Source organism: Haemaphysalis longicornis, unplaced genomic scaffold, assembly GCF_048455015.1.
Source record: "Haemaphysalis longicornis isolate Haplotype H1 unplaced genomic scaffold, Haemaphysalis longicornis Haplotype H1 scaffold_6, whole genome shotgun sequence".
NCBI lineage: Eukaryota > Metazoa > Arthropoda > Arachnida > Ixodida > Ixodidae > Haemaphysalis > Haemaphysalis longicornis.
The window spans coordinates 54488901-54502928 of record NW_027526407.1 but is presented as its reverse complement, the minus strand read 5'-3'; the positions used below and the strand labels follow the sequence as shown (position 1 = coordinate 54502928).

At 47.9% G+C, this 14028-nt stretch overlaps 1 protein-coding gene and 2 long non-coding RNA genes across 3 annotated transcripts in view; 2 read left to right on the top strand and 1 right to left on the bottom strand.

Annotated features, from left to right (window-relative positions):
* LOC144142709 (cell division cycle protein 23 homolog) overlaps positions 1-14028 on the bottom strand; it is a 61222-nt gene that overhangs the window by 35848 nt on the left and 11346 nt on the right. The gene's annotated exons all lie outside the window — the stretch shown is intronic.
* Positions 5561-11255, top strand: LOC144142708 (uncharacterized). The gene is made up of 2 exons (XR_013317034.1): positions 5561-5963; positions 10439-11255. It is a non-coding gene; the product is annotated as an uncharacterized LOC144142708 (long non-coding RNA).
* LOC144142707 (uncharacterized) lies at positions 10674-11166 on the top strand. Its single transcript, XR_013317033.1, has 2 exons — positions 10674-10805; positions 10923-11166. It is a non-coding gene; the product is annotated as an uncharacterized LOC144142707 (long non-coding RNA).

The following is a 14028-nucleotide window of genomic DNA, read 5'->3' as shown; positions in this document are numbered from 1 at the left end:
CAGGTGCAAAAAAGGCAGCTAGTTTTTGCTGTTTCAAGTTATTGCCGTGCGCGAGCATACACTGCTCCAATTTGACCAAGCATTGCATGCTGTGGTCGCGATCATAAAAGTGGCAGTGGATGGGGCCAACAGGGGGGGCGTGCGGTCGTCACGAAACGCTACGCGAGTTTCGCGCTGGAAAGCGCCGCATATGCCGTCGCTGGAGCCTGAGGTTACGTTTGTTGCAGTCAAAAAACGATTAACTGCTCATTTTGGGTGCACACCGCAATCATGAAAACTGATCGGTTTTGCACTAGTGGCTTTGCATGATGTCTGGGAAATTTTTTTTCCGAGGTGTGCTGCAGTGAAGTTTGCAAAACAAGAGTTTTTCGGCGCCCCGTTGTAGACGACACTGCTAATTCTAGTGTGGGTGTTCGCACAGCATCGCGTCCACGTCATTGACGAATGTATAGGAACGAAATTCAGTTACCATACCACGCATTCGGACCGTTTGTGTAAATTCGGGTGGCGCGAATCGAGCATGACCGGCTCGAGAAAATCTCCGAGGAAAGCCCAGCCCAGCTTGCGTTGACCCGCCATGTTTGAAGCTTGACTCGCCGCTGGGTCGCCGCTGCCCGGCCATGCCTCCGCTCGCCACTTCGCTCTAAGCGGGTCAAGCTCTTCGTGTACTTCGAGTAATGCGGCCTAAAAGGCATGCGTTTGGATTGGGACCAGAATAAATTTCGAATAAAGCGACATTTCAAGTAAAGCGATTTCGTTATAACAAGGGATTATATATATATAACGAAACCTAAACCACAAGAGACACGCGCGATATCGGCTATAACGAAGAAATATGTGGTTTCCGCGAGGTTCGGAACTCCAAAGCTCCTTTAAAAAGCAAAATGAGAAATTAGAATATAACACCAATTTTTGATAGGTTGTAAAACTAACAAGTAGAAAAAGCCTTTTCGTGCGTGGTCACCATGGAAAACGTCATCCTGCAGTGCTGGGAAAATCCGCCAGACCAAGATCACATCCTTGTTCAAATAAATAATAACGCATGCCCGTTTTGTCAAATGAACTCTATTCAGTTGTAATTTAACGTTGACATGTTTTGGTTTATTTAGTTTGCAATGCCACAAAGAGACAGGTAAGGACTATTTCGGTTATAACGGGTTCGAAGCCTAGAATAGTGCGTTTTATAGTATGCAGGATTACCACGCGAGCCGGATTTTTGATTTGTTAGAGGTGATTTTTACTTCTACTGTTCCAACGAATATCGGATATAACGAATTAGTATACTGCCACGATGCTATACTTCGTAGTTCGTTATAACGAGCTTCGACTGTAATTGCATATTCTTTCCCCATGCTAACAACTATAGCTTCGCGCAGCGTCCTGTCTAGTCTTTTTTACACGACAGGACCGGGTGCTGACATAGCTTGAGGTAATTAAAAAGTGCGTCGTGTGTTCCCATAGGCGTACCTCCCTCCCTCCCTCCCTCCCTCCCTCCCTCCCTCCCCCCCTCTTGGACCGACGTCCCAACTTTCCCATGAAAAAATGGTAGTTGGTTCAATCTGGTTTGTGGTTAAATTCCCAGCTGGGCCCAGCTGGTTCGAACTGGGAATTTAACCATAAACCGGCTGGGACCAGGTACCACTTTCTCCTGGGTTGTCATATGGGCATAAAACACATATAACTGGACGCGTTCAATTCCCGGCAGCAGCGGCATCTTTTCTAATGGAGGCGAAAAGCGAAAACGGCCGTGTGTTCAAGATTTCGGCGCACGTTAAAGATCCCCAGGTGGTCAAAATTAATCCGGGCGACCTCCACTACGCCGCGCCTCATCGCTTTGGTAGCGTCGGCGCTTCAATTAAAAACACGCTAACTTCACACTCTCTCGGTTGTGCACAACATGCATGGTGCCACATTTGCTTCATGTCGTAAATTCTTTCGTGTTCCTGCTTCTCGAACTCAGGACCTCATGAGGGTTTCAGCCACTGACACGAATACCATATATATAATCCAGTGAGTCTCTGCGGCGGTGCACGTGAGCTGTTTTTTTTTTTTTTTCACACTTTTGGAAACTTTGTGTGTGCCTGACTTCTCAATTAAAAGCAGCGCGATGACCCCTCCTTGTTTTCTGGCAGCTATGCTCCGGGAAATATTTGAAACTGCGAGTACTCGACGCTACAACGAGTACTCGAAGTACGCGTGTTCGACACTAACGAATCGCAAAGGTCAGCTCTATAGGCTGCATGCTCCTCCCACCCCTAAAAATCACCTATACCTGGGGCAAACCCGGTTATCTATTTTACTCCTTGGTATCGGCCTTGCTCCTACATCGCACGGAATTAATTCCGTCAAACGTCGAGGGAGCATGCCGTGACCAGCGCTCAGATACGACGGAGCAGCGCTGAAACATAATACAGTCGAACCTAGTAGTATCGGGGCAGTAAATTAGTTCGTTGTATCCGATATTCGTTATAACCGTAGTGGTGCAAATCGGCCCTAATAAATAGGCAATGTGGCTCACGCAACAATCCTAAACAAAAAAAAAACACATTGTTCTAGGCTTTGAACCCGCTATAAACGAGGTAGTCCTTATCGGTTTCCTTGTGGTGTTTCAAACTAAACAGACCGGAACGTGAGAACGTGAAATTACAACAGAACAAAGTTCGTTCGGCAAAACAGGCCGGCCTTCTTATTTACTTGAAAGAGGATGTGGCCTTCACCTGGTGGCTTTGCACAGTCTGAGCGAAATGAAGTTTTTCAGTGTCCACGCAATAAAGGGCCTTAAACTACAGAAAAAAAACGGTTGTTTTGTCTGGATTTTTTTTAAATTTGCTTTTATTATGCTGGCTGTCGAGTTTTGAGCCTCGCGGGAACCAAATATTTCTTCGTTATAGCCGATATCGCGCGGCTCTCGATGTTCCGGTCTCATTATAAAAAAGAATGGGTGTCATTAAAATAAAGCGTGGCCAAACAAACTTCGTATTTAGTGAGGTTCAACTGTAATTGCATGGCGGTGTGCCCCCGCGCCCGACAAATGTGCGACCACACTAGAGATGATCGGTTCGTTCCGTTCGTACCGTGTTGACCGGGACCTGGCTGCGCCTGCGCGCGCGGTAACGGCGAGGAGGGCAGCCACGAATGCGCGGGCGTGACGTCATGCCACGGGATCAATCAAACTACACCTATTTTCAACGCATCGGTTGAACACCGCGCACCCGCCGTTGTTAGCGTATCTTACAGTTAATACGAGCTCTATAACACGCGTTTTCCATTAAAAATCTGTTCGTCTGCTAAAAAGCTCTTTAAAAATGCTCTTCAAATGTGCGGAAGTGTATTTGCCATTGTTGAGACGTCTTGCCTGAACAAATCGGATAATCATTGTATATATATGCGAAAATTGCTAGGGTTGTACCTAGTTAACAGTCCTCATGTAAGATTATGTTAATTTCGGTATAAATCGTCGTCTCTGTTGCGTTTATTATTTGTGTCTGTTTTTGTTGTCTCCTAAATAAATTGCGTAAGGCAGACATAAAGTAGCACATTTTTTCTATCAGTATTCCCAACTAAGGAGAGTTCTTTTTCATGCCTGTTTCCCTATACACTAGTCGAGCCCGCTTATAAAGAACAACTCGGGAAACTGAAATCGGTTTCGGTTCGTTATATCCGCTTTTCGCTATATATGGACACAAAATGTTTGTATACAAATGGTTACAGAAAACGAATATTTGTTCGTTATAGCCGCTATTTTATTATAACCGGGTTCGCTATAAGTGGGCTATACTATATATGCGACGCTCGAGCAAGCTACAGTGGCCATCGAACACGAATGTGAGCAGTGCGCTTGTTGAATTAAGCCAATAGATCGTCTTTAGTGCAGCAGTTTTATGGGACAATTGAACTGCTTTGTGCAACTGTTGGCGCCTTTGTGCCATCGCAAACAATAAGACTTTTGGTTTTCCAGACGTAGATGCAGGTCTCGCACATCTTCGTCTGAAATTATTTGAATTCATATGTAAAAGTTTAAGTTGCCTATATTTACGTCGTTGGAGGCCTAAAACGTTTGTTTCCCTGTTTTGGCGCCTAAAACGCGCTTTTTAAGGCCTAAAAATTCACCCTAAAATTTTTTGTGCATTGTGGAATCATGCACAGCTACTGTATGTTGTTCGAAGCGTGAAGCGCGATAGCAGCCAAGAATATATACTTAATTTTTGCGATGAGAATTTAGGCTCTCTTCAGGAAATGTTGGGAGCACACAGCGTTTTAGCCCGTTGAGCCCAAAAATATTTATGTTTATCATGGCCCAATTAAGAAACAAGGGCGCACATATATGGAGCCAAAAATAAGAGGTGCGCGCGCAGAATGGCGCGCGGCCAGCACATAACGAACGAATGCAACAAATTAAAAAGCATTGTATATTCACTGGCGTTGGAACAGAGTACCCATGTTTACATATATTACTCCGTTTATTTTGTTAATTATAGTTCAGGTGTTCTCGATTTGTAAATCCCAACAGTATGTTCACGCAAATTTACATGGCAAAATGACATGTGCTATTTCCATACGCAAGTCGTACAGCATTACGTTTAATTTTGCTTATTCACTACAAACATTAAAGCTTTTTGCCTCGTTCGTCGAAGACATTATGGATAGCCGTATACTATGTCCTCTCGGATGCATACGTAATGTTATTCGTATAGATGGGCAAAATTATATCTCTCCCCCCCCCCCCCCCCCCAAAAAAAAAAAAAAAAAAAAACGGTCTGGAGAAGTTTTGAGCATCTGCTCAGAACTGCTCCAGATCGTTTTTGTTTTTGCCAATATAATTTTCCAAAATGACAAATTGAGGAGATCGAAAGATAACGCACCGTTTTCCAATATTCTTTGCACAAATCAGTCGCCGTCTGATCCCCGCAAAATGGGGACGCGCAAGAGGACCGAAACCCGGGGAGATCTGCTGAAACTTCATTGTGGCACAAAAAACCGCCCTAACACTTTTCTGTCTAGTTGCCCATCAATTAATAAGGCTCGTCTATCGATGCAATTACCGCGATTTTCCAAGCCAATTGGCGGGCCGTGGCTCACGTGTTCGTGAAAGATTTATGCGGAACCCCGTTCGTGTAGTTTCCGAAATCTCTGTTTCAAGTCACCTAGCGATGCGCATACACGGCCCTACAAAAAGGAATGCAAAGCATGTTTGCAATGCTCAACGCTGTAGCAACGGAATTTCCACGCACTGCGTTAATTCGTTTAAAGCAATAATTAGGCTCGTGTTAATTAAAACATAAACGCCCTTCACTCATCACCAAGAACCATCAGTCGCAAATGGCGACGATAGCTTTGAAGGGTTTAGACGCTGCCCGCAGCACAAAGGCGGTCCCTTTCAGCATTCCGACATCAATCGATTAAACCGGGCGCGCCTTGCGATGAGGAGTTCTAATTGAATCGCCAAGCTTTTCGTCTGATTTCACATTTGTCTACTTCGTTTCGGTTTCGTTTTGGCTTCTTCATAGAAGTGGCAGCGCGGTCGGCATCCTCCCAAGATCCCCGCCGCGTTACATCCGTATAGGGGGAGAAATGGCTGGAAACGCTGATTGGTCAATGTGTGTGACGTCATTAAAATATGCATGACGTCATTATTTTTTTGGCGCTAGATTTGTTTGTTTAGTTGTTGTTTCTCCCCAGAAATTTTTCCCTAGTCTTCGTTAAAGCGCTAGAATGCCTCCCTAGTCTGCCTAGTCCCCGCGCTTGGCCAAAATGGCGGAAAGCTCTTGATCTTCAAGCGGGCTTCTTTGTGTTGAGATTGCAGAAGTTAGCTACTGAAGGGAAAATGTGTTAAAGACATGCATATACCTTAAAATTCGACCGATGTAATCGTCGCTTTCACGCAAGAAGAATCTGGTTATTCATCATGGTGTGGTGTGTTGAGTTTCAGCACACTGCAGATGCCACTGCCCGCAGTAAAAAAGGTGAGGCATCCATGTGCTCTGTTATTAGTGCTCGGTTATTTTTATTTTGGCCTTCTTGTTTACTTTAAACATTCCTTTTACGTGAACTTTTTGGGTCCGGTTGTTTTTCTTTTGCAGAAGGTGCACGCTCCACGTGCGTATTTCCATGAACTCAGTGTTCAGGGGGAAAAAAAGGGAGTTAAAACAAGTTTTGACGACAGATTTGTTCGTGGAGCGATCGCATTGTATTCCATATTTTTCCTGCGTGGCGTGTGCAGGTATTGTTGCGCCTGTGCACTGAAATGACGACCGTCCCTGTGGAAATGACGATCACCCCCTTTGTCCACCCTGTTCAGAGCCTCAACCTTAGCAGCAAGGCGTACTTTCTAATAACATTTCGAGACCGCTTCCAACATTCCACATATAATAAGCTTAAGCGCTTGCCTATCGTTAAATTCCTGATAGCAGATTGAAATGTTGTGTTGACATGGGCAGTGCATGCTTTAACGGCGGCGTGAATCACGAAAAATGGGTTTAGATTGCGATGTGGTGTGGCTACGCAGCGCAAGTGTGAAGGCCCGTTCGCACTTGCGACTGGAGCGATAGAAGCGACGCGATTGCTGTCCGCGGCGACAAAAATTGGTCGAGACCAAACGAACAAGGAAAGCGGCAGAAATCTCGTCGCTTCTCCGCTCCAGTCTCAAGTGTGAACCACTTGCGACTGGAAAGAAACATATGTAGGTCATGTAATTGTCCTGTATTTCCCATGAAATACTGTGTTTGATGCCTAATAAAATAAGCTGTATCCAAAAGCTTAACCTAATCGGCGGGGGCTTACAGCGAACGTATGACACGCTTCTATTTTTGTGCGCCTTCGGAAAACCCTGTTGCAGTAGACAATTACTCGTGGCTTCGCCGGAATGTTTTTTGTTGTTGTTTTACTCACAGAGCCTGCCTGACAGTACATCCGCCAGGTGGTAAGTGCGAGGCTCCTACAAAATAAGGCAAGAGCAACTCGCAAGCCTTGCCTAATTGCCTGGCATAGCACAAAACTTGATATGGCTGTGGCTATTCTCATTGCATCGGTGATAATCCCTTGTATAAATTTTTCGCGGCAGTTGTTTCTCGTTAGCCGACTGGGACCGCATGACAACCTGCCAGTAAATTTCTTTTGAACCCACTCTTCCGGCATCCGTGAAAATTCCTTTTTAAAATTTCAGTCGGCTCCCGTTTGCTGTCTACAGAGATGTTTTTTCCACCAGCAAGACAGATAGATCTGCGCTGCTTTATGCACAAGCGATAAAACTATATGTTTCAATGGAGCCAGGCATACATCGCATTTTGTGATAATGTGCTCAGGCAAGCCGAACAGCAATGTGCATAGTGAAACTAGTAAGGCTTGAGCCTGGAGATTAGCTATGTTATGGCTAGCAAGAAATGAGCAACCGCGGGTAAATGTAACAAAAACGTTTTCAAGGAGGGACTTGCAATAATTTATGTGCACGCGGCCATTATTGCTGCTCACGACCTTCATGCCCCCATGGATGCAGCACTAACGTATCTGGTAATCTTGAAAGTGAACATTTCGACAGACTTCTGTCTGGTTGGGAAGTTACTGAACTGAGATTTAATTAGGCTCCAACCAATACAATGCAAAAAGGCAAAAAACCCGACGTTTCGAAGCCGGCTCGGCTTCTTCTTCAGGGGTGACAGTGGCCACGCTGCAGCTGCGTCTTATAGTCTCACATTTGCTGGCCTCGCACAAAGCCCCTCGCTGCGGCACGTAATCCGTGTGTGTACAACGAGGGGAGAGTGCCAAGCGAGCGATTAACATTCCCAGGTGTGCGTTGAATATGCCACGATTCGAGGAAAAGCCGCTTCCTCCAGTTCGTTTCCCTTTCAAGGATGGCCGTTCCGGAGAAGTCAATTTTGTGGTCGGCCACTTCGCAGTGTTCGGCGACAGCGCTGCGGACTCTATTTTGTTTCCGGACGTCGTTCTTGTGTTGTCTAATCCTCTCCGGCAGGTTTTTGGTCTCACCGATGTACGAGGCGTTGCACCCCGCGCACGGAATGCGGTAGACGACCCCGGGTGCCTTCTCTATTGTCAGCCGGTCTTTGGGGCGGGGGATTAAGCGGCCTATAGTTGTCGAAGGCTTGTGGGCTATGTGTACTCCTACCCCTTTGAAAATGTGGGCCAAGGCCTCGCTTGTTCCTGGGACATACGGCACCGGCACGCGTTTCAGGGGTCCGGCGGTTGAAGTTCTTGGAGAGTTTGTCACCGTCTTCTGCTCTTTGCAGCGGGTCACGGAGTGAATGAACTTTTTCGGGTAGCCGTTTTTTTTTTTTTGACCGCAGAGGAAAACCGAGCACTCCAGGAACTTCGAAAAGACGAAAGCATTGTCATCCTACCTGCCGACAAGGGCAACTCGACGGTGGTGTTAGACCGTCAGGACTACGACCGGAAGGTTTCGGCTCTCTTGGACGGAGACGCGTATACGAAGTTAAAGAGGGATCCTACAAACCAAACGCAGACGCAGCTGAACAAGTTACTCGCGGCGATTTTCAAGAACCACCCGGAACAAAAAATTCTATACCTTCGCTTGATCTGTCGAAACGGCTCCGCACCTAGTTTCTACGGATTACCAAAGATCTACAAACCTGGCGCCCCCCTTCGCCCGATCGTAGACTTCACATCATCCCCGTGCCGAGCCCTTTCAAATTTCCTGCACCGCATCCTCGCCCCCCTCGCCGGGAAGACCGCGACTCATGTACGCAACTCCAGACACTTCGTGCAACTTGCGTCACAGGTGTGCATTGACGAAGACGAGAGCCTGGTCTCGTTCGACGTCGTGTCATTGTTCACTAGTGTTCCTGTACCGCTGGCTGTATCCGCGGCCCGAACTGCCCTCGAAAATGACGCAACCCTAAAAGAAAGGAAGGACGCCGCTCACTGCCGACGAGATATGCCGCCTACTCGAGTTCTGCTTGGCCAGCACATATTTTTCCCATAATGGGCAAATTTTCAAACAACAAACTGGAACCGCAATGGGGGCCGCCATCTCTGTAACAATGGCGAACTTGACGATGGAACACGTGGAAGGGAAGGCTTTGAGCTCCTTCCGGCCGAAACCAAAACTTTTTCTTCGGTATGTAGACGACTGCTTCTGCATAGTGAAGACCTCCGCAGTTGACAGCCTGAAAAAACGCCTAAATTCAGTTCATCCCGCCATCCAGTTCACGGTTGAATGTGAACGAGACGGCTCCATTCCCTTTCTTGACGCCCAAGTGACAAGAGGAGGCAGGGGCCTGGTGTTCTCCGTTCACAGGAAGCCTACGCACACCGGCCGCTACCTTCATTTTAATTCGGCCCACCCCGCTAACCACAAAGCCTCAGTTGTGTCGTCTTTAATTAACAGAGCTGATGCAATTTGTTCGTCCGAATCAGAACGTAAGAAAGAAGTAAGCCTTGTATTTGCGGACCTCAAGAAAAACGGCTACCCGAAAAAGTTCATTCACTCCGTGACCCGCTGCAAAGAGCAGAAGAGGGTGACAAACTCTCCAAGAACTTCAACCGCCGGACCCCTGAAACGCGTGCCGGTGCCGTATATCCCAGGAACAAGTGAGGCCTTGGCCCGCATTTTCAAAGGGGTAGGAGTACACATAGCCCACAAGCCTTCGACAACTATAGGCCGCTTAATCCCCCGCCCCAAAGACCGGCTAACAATAGAGAAGGCACCCGGGGTCGTCTACCGCATTCCGTGCGCGGGGTGCAACGCCTCGTACATCGGTGAGACCAAAAACCTGCCGGAGAGGATTAGACAACACAAGAACGACGTCCGGAAACAAAATAGAGTCCGCAGCGCTGTCGCCGAACACTGCGAAGTGGCCGACCACAAAATTGACTTCTCCGGAACGGCCATCCTCGAAAGGGAAACGAACTGGAGGAAGCGGCTTTTCCTCGAATCGTGGCATATTCAATGCACACCTGGGAATGTTAATCGCTCGCTTGGCACTCTCCCCTCGGTGTACACACACGGATTACGTGCCGCAGCGAGGGGCTTTGTGCGAGGCCAGCAAATGTGAGACTATAAGACGCAGCTGCAGCGTGGCCACTGTCACCCCTGAAGAAGAAGCCGAGCCGGCTTCGAAACGTTGGGTTTTTTGCCTTTTTTTGCCTTTTTGCATTGTATTGGTTGGAGCCTAATTAAATCTCAGTATCTGGTAATACTTCAGGGTCTTGGGCATCTTGCTGTCAATCTTTACATCATGCTTTTTCACTCCTGTGATAGTTCTAGTGTCTCTCTTCCAAAGCTGCACGTGGTTTGCAGCGCGGTATGCACACATTTTTGCCATGAGCTCATCAAATGTGGCAACCAATGGAAAGTACCTCGAGGCCAGTTTCCTTCATTCCTTGCGATGGAGCACGTTGGTTGTGGCATCAGTCCTTAATTGAGGTGGTGTGGTGGAGCAATGAACGAGTGCTGGTGGATGCGCAGCTACTGCAGAGGAGGCCTCCCCCTTTGGCGCGCTGCAGCCAGTCAATGTGGCCCAGGGCCTGCTGATCTACCGCCATCCTGATTGTCCACACCCCCGCCTTGGCCAGCGACTTGTGGCACTGTGAGCTCCAAACCAAGCACAGGCGCCTTTGCGGTAGTCACCCTCCAACTGCCACCAATTTGGTTTCGGCAAGGTGACCAGCGGCAGCGCACACATCAGCAGCCCTACAGCCAAAGGCTGTCTGTTGGGAGCAGCCACAGTCTTGGGCGGCCACCTTACTCACAGCCGAGGTGGCCATCCGGTCCTGGCACGGAGCTGCTTGGCGGCCTGGTAGAAGCCATCTCGGTGGTCCAGCATGAGCCCCAGGTAGCGCACCCTGGTCTTCCACCTGAGCTGCTCGCTGTCAATTTGCAGGCATGTGACCCTGCAGCAGGCCTGGGTGTCCCAGTGAACAAGCATCGCCTCCATCTTGGTGCCCGACAGCTGCAGGCTGACATTGGCGAGCTTGGCCCGCACTGCATCCGGGGGTGCCTGCAGCTGCAGAACGACGCCTCGGCAGCCCGCCATGGGGCCTAGTGCCTACAGGGCCGCCGCGGCGGCGTACACAGACAGGTACACCCTGTGCGCCCTTCTACTGGGCAGGCCGTCTGATAGTGCCACTGTGACCATGTTGAAGAGTAAGGGGCTGACGACTGTGCCCTACAGGGTGCCCACATCCACTGGTTGAGGCACCGACAGGGCGTTGCCTACCTGCCTTTGTGCCATGAGGCCCGTCATGAACGCCTCGACGGAGCCCCGCAGCTTGTCCGCAATGCCGGCCTCCTTTATGGCCAGGGAGATGACAGGGTGCTGGAGGTTGTTGAAGGCACCCTTTATTCCCCCCCCCCCCCCCCCTCCCCCCCCTGATAGAAAAAAAAAGCGCGGAAGTTTGCAAGCACCCTTAACCTTTGAGGGTCGAATTTTTTTGAAAAGAACTTTCCCTGGTGGTAAATTAGTTTATTGCGGATTTGGAATGTACAAAATGTCTAAAGTCATGATTAAATGGTAAAAAATTATCAGGAACAGTATTTTGGGGTCAGCATCACTTAGAACTGAAAAATGTTCAATAGTATTTCAGGAGTGTGGTATTCCTTGAAACACGGGTCTATGCACAGTGCCTTATCGAAGTCTGCACACATACAGCGCATGTCCGAAAATGAGCTGTCTTCTTCCGAAGAAAGGCTGTCTTCCGATTCAGACTCGGTGAAAGGAGTAAACTCAGAGTCAGAACAGTCATCGCGGTCGGTGTCATCAGAGCGGGCAGTTCGTTGGGCCATATCGCCGCTTTGCCGTGCATCTGAAGAACTCGAAGGCAACCCAGTAAACGAGGAGAGCGAGAATAACTCATGCACGCCGGTGATAAACAAGCTAATAGCAGCGCCAATATAGATAGAAATCAACTTCCGCCGCCCCCACAATGGAGTCTCCGATTAGGTTACTTCAGTTCCAAGCAAGGAGGGCAAGAATACCTAGTGAGCGTGGGTAATAAACAAGATAAGAGCAGCGCCAATATAGATCGAAATCAACTTCCGCCACCCCTGATAGCGAGCCGTCAATCAAGTTTCGCGCGCCTCCGATGCGATCACGTGGCGAAACTGAAACCACGAAACGCATTAACACGTACAGACGCCGTAACGTGCCGAAGCCAGAGAGTTCTGTTTTTCACCGCAAGAAGGTAGCACAATCAAATTTCAAACACTTCTTGTAAGTCCCAGGAGGTGGCAGCACCTCCAGGAGCATGCATCGTTAATATGGCGCGAAATTTCAAACGGATGCTCGAAATCGTACCCGTACGGCAAAGACCTTGCGGGACGGAAAACCGCCGCAGTACACGTACGGCAAAAACCCTCAAAGGGTTAAAGGCTATGAAGATAAAATACATGTTTGGCTCATTAAAAAGACTGCCTTGTCTCGATAACAATGATATCAGTCGTACAGCAAACTTCAAATGAATTATCGATATATTAAATTAAACATTTGAAGCAATGGCGAATCCCCGCCCACTTTCCGGCGGCGATTTCACTATGACAGCACAGATCTTGTTGGATGATTGGTGCCCAACGACCTAAGTCATCGCCAAGGAACATGATTGCGCGATTTTAGAGGGGCCTTCATTGATCTTATCATTTGATCTTATCACGCGCAAGAACAGCGCTGTTAAGGGCGAAAATTACATGAACCTGGCAATATTAGTCCCACACACAAAGCGGAATAATTCAGCCATCGGCATTTGTTAAGTCATGCCAGTTTAAATTTGCGCTTCTGTTTTGAGTCTCATCGGGGCGGAGAAGCTTGTGCTTTTGTAACATAATGAATCTGGTTGACATTTCTGCGCAACCCAAATGTAGAGTCTGCTGTAATGAGCTTGGTGTTCTCAAATAGTTGCATTCCTAGCGGTCACGTTTTCAATGCTTCGTGCATAAATGCCCTATAATCTGCCTGAAGGCGTGTACTATCAAGTTATACCTTTTCTGGAGCAGCCACCCCCTTTAGTTACCACTCCCAGATGAGGTAGAGCAAGTCACTGCAAAGTTCGCCATTCAATGCTGTATCGAACTTTATATTTAGCAAGAAAAAATAATAACGCAAATACGGGCGATGTCTGACCATACTCTTGCGGGTAGGCATGTTCTGTGCAAGCTGAGCAAAATATTGCTACGTTTTGAATTTTGTCGTGAGATCTGATGAAAGAGTTATAATGCGGTCCTACCATTTTGGTTTCAAACTTTAATGAAAGGACATACTTTTTAGCTGACGCGTGCGCTGTCATTTTTCAGCCGAGTACACACTGCCGGTTTTAAAGCTAAACGATAAAAAAAAGTATTTGCAGTTCATGAGCATGGGCGGCTCTGGAATGTATAGGGCGCACAGAAGTTTTGTAGTTTTCGTTGCAGACGCGGGAAATGGCAATTATGTTTGAAATCTGCTTGGTCCACCAGAAAACGGAGGATTGGGCAGCTGTGCAGAGCCAGCATGACCTTCAGGCATGGTGCGATGCCCGAAAAAGTCAGCATTTTGTTTCCCGGAGTGCACCAAGAAAACATGCGTATTGGCATGGCCCCGCATACAGAAAGACCAAAGACTACCATGCTTTAGCATGAAACGGACAGTAATGACGCAGTTAAACTATTTCCTTGGTTGACAGCGACCGTGATGTTCAAACTAAAGCATGGTTTCAGGCTACGACAGGATAGATTGGCTAAAAATTGCAAAGTTGTTTACCGTGATAATTCCTTGGTTATTTCGGTTACTTAAGAAATGCTGACGATTGCTCAAAATGTGCTTCATGCAACATTTTAGAATGTATCAGTTGTGGATCCGGGAAGAATCACATTGGCGCGCACCCATGTGTGTGTATGTGTGTGCGTGGGGGGGGGGGGGGGGGGGGGGGGGGGGGGGGGGCGTGAGGGGAGGAGGCTGGCGGAGGTGTGCTGGTGCTCTTGAGAGGGCCTGTTGTATGTGGCCGTTTATTTAATTAGGAAATTCTGTTGTCATGCACGACCGATTGAGCTTGAAAGAACGATAGTCCTGCGCCCACAGAACTTCAAAG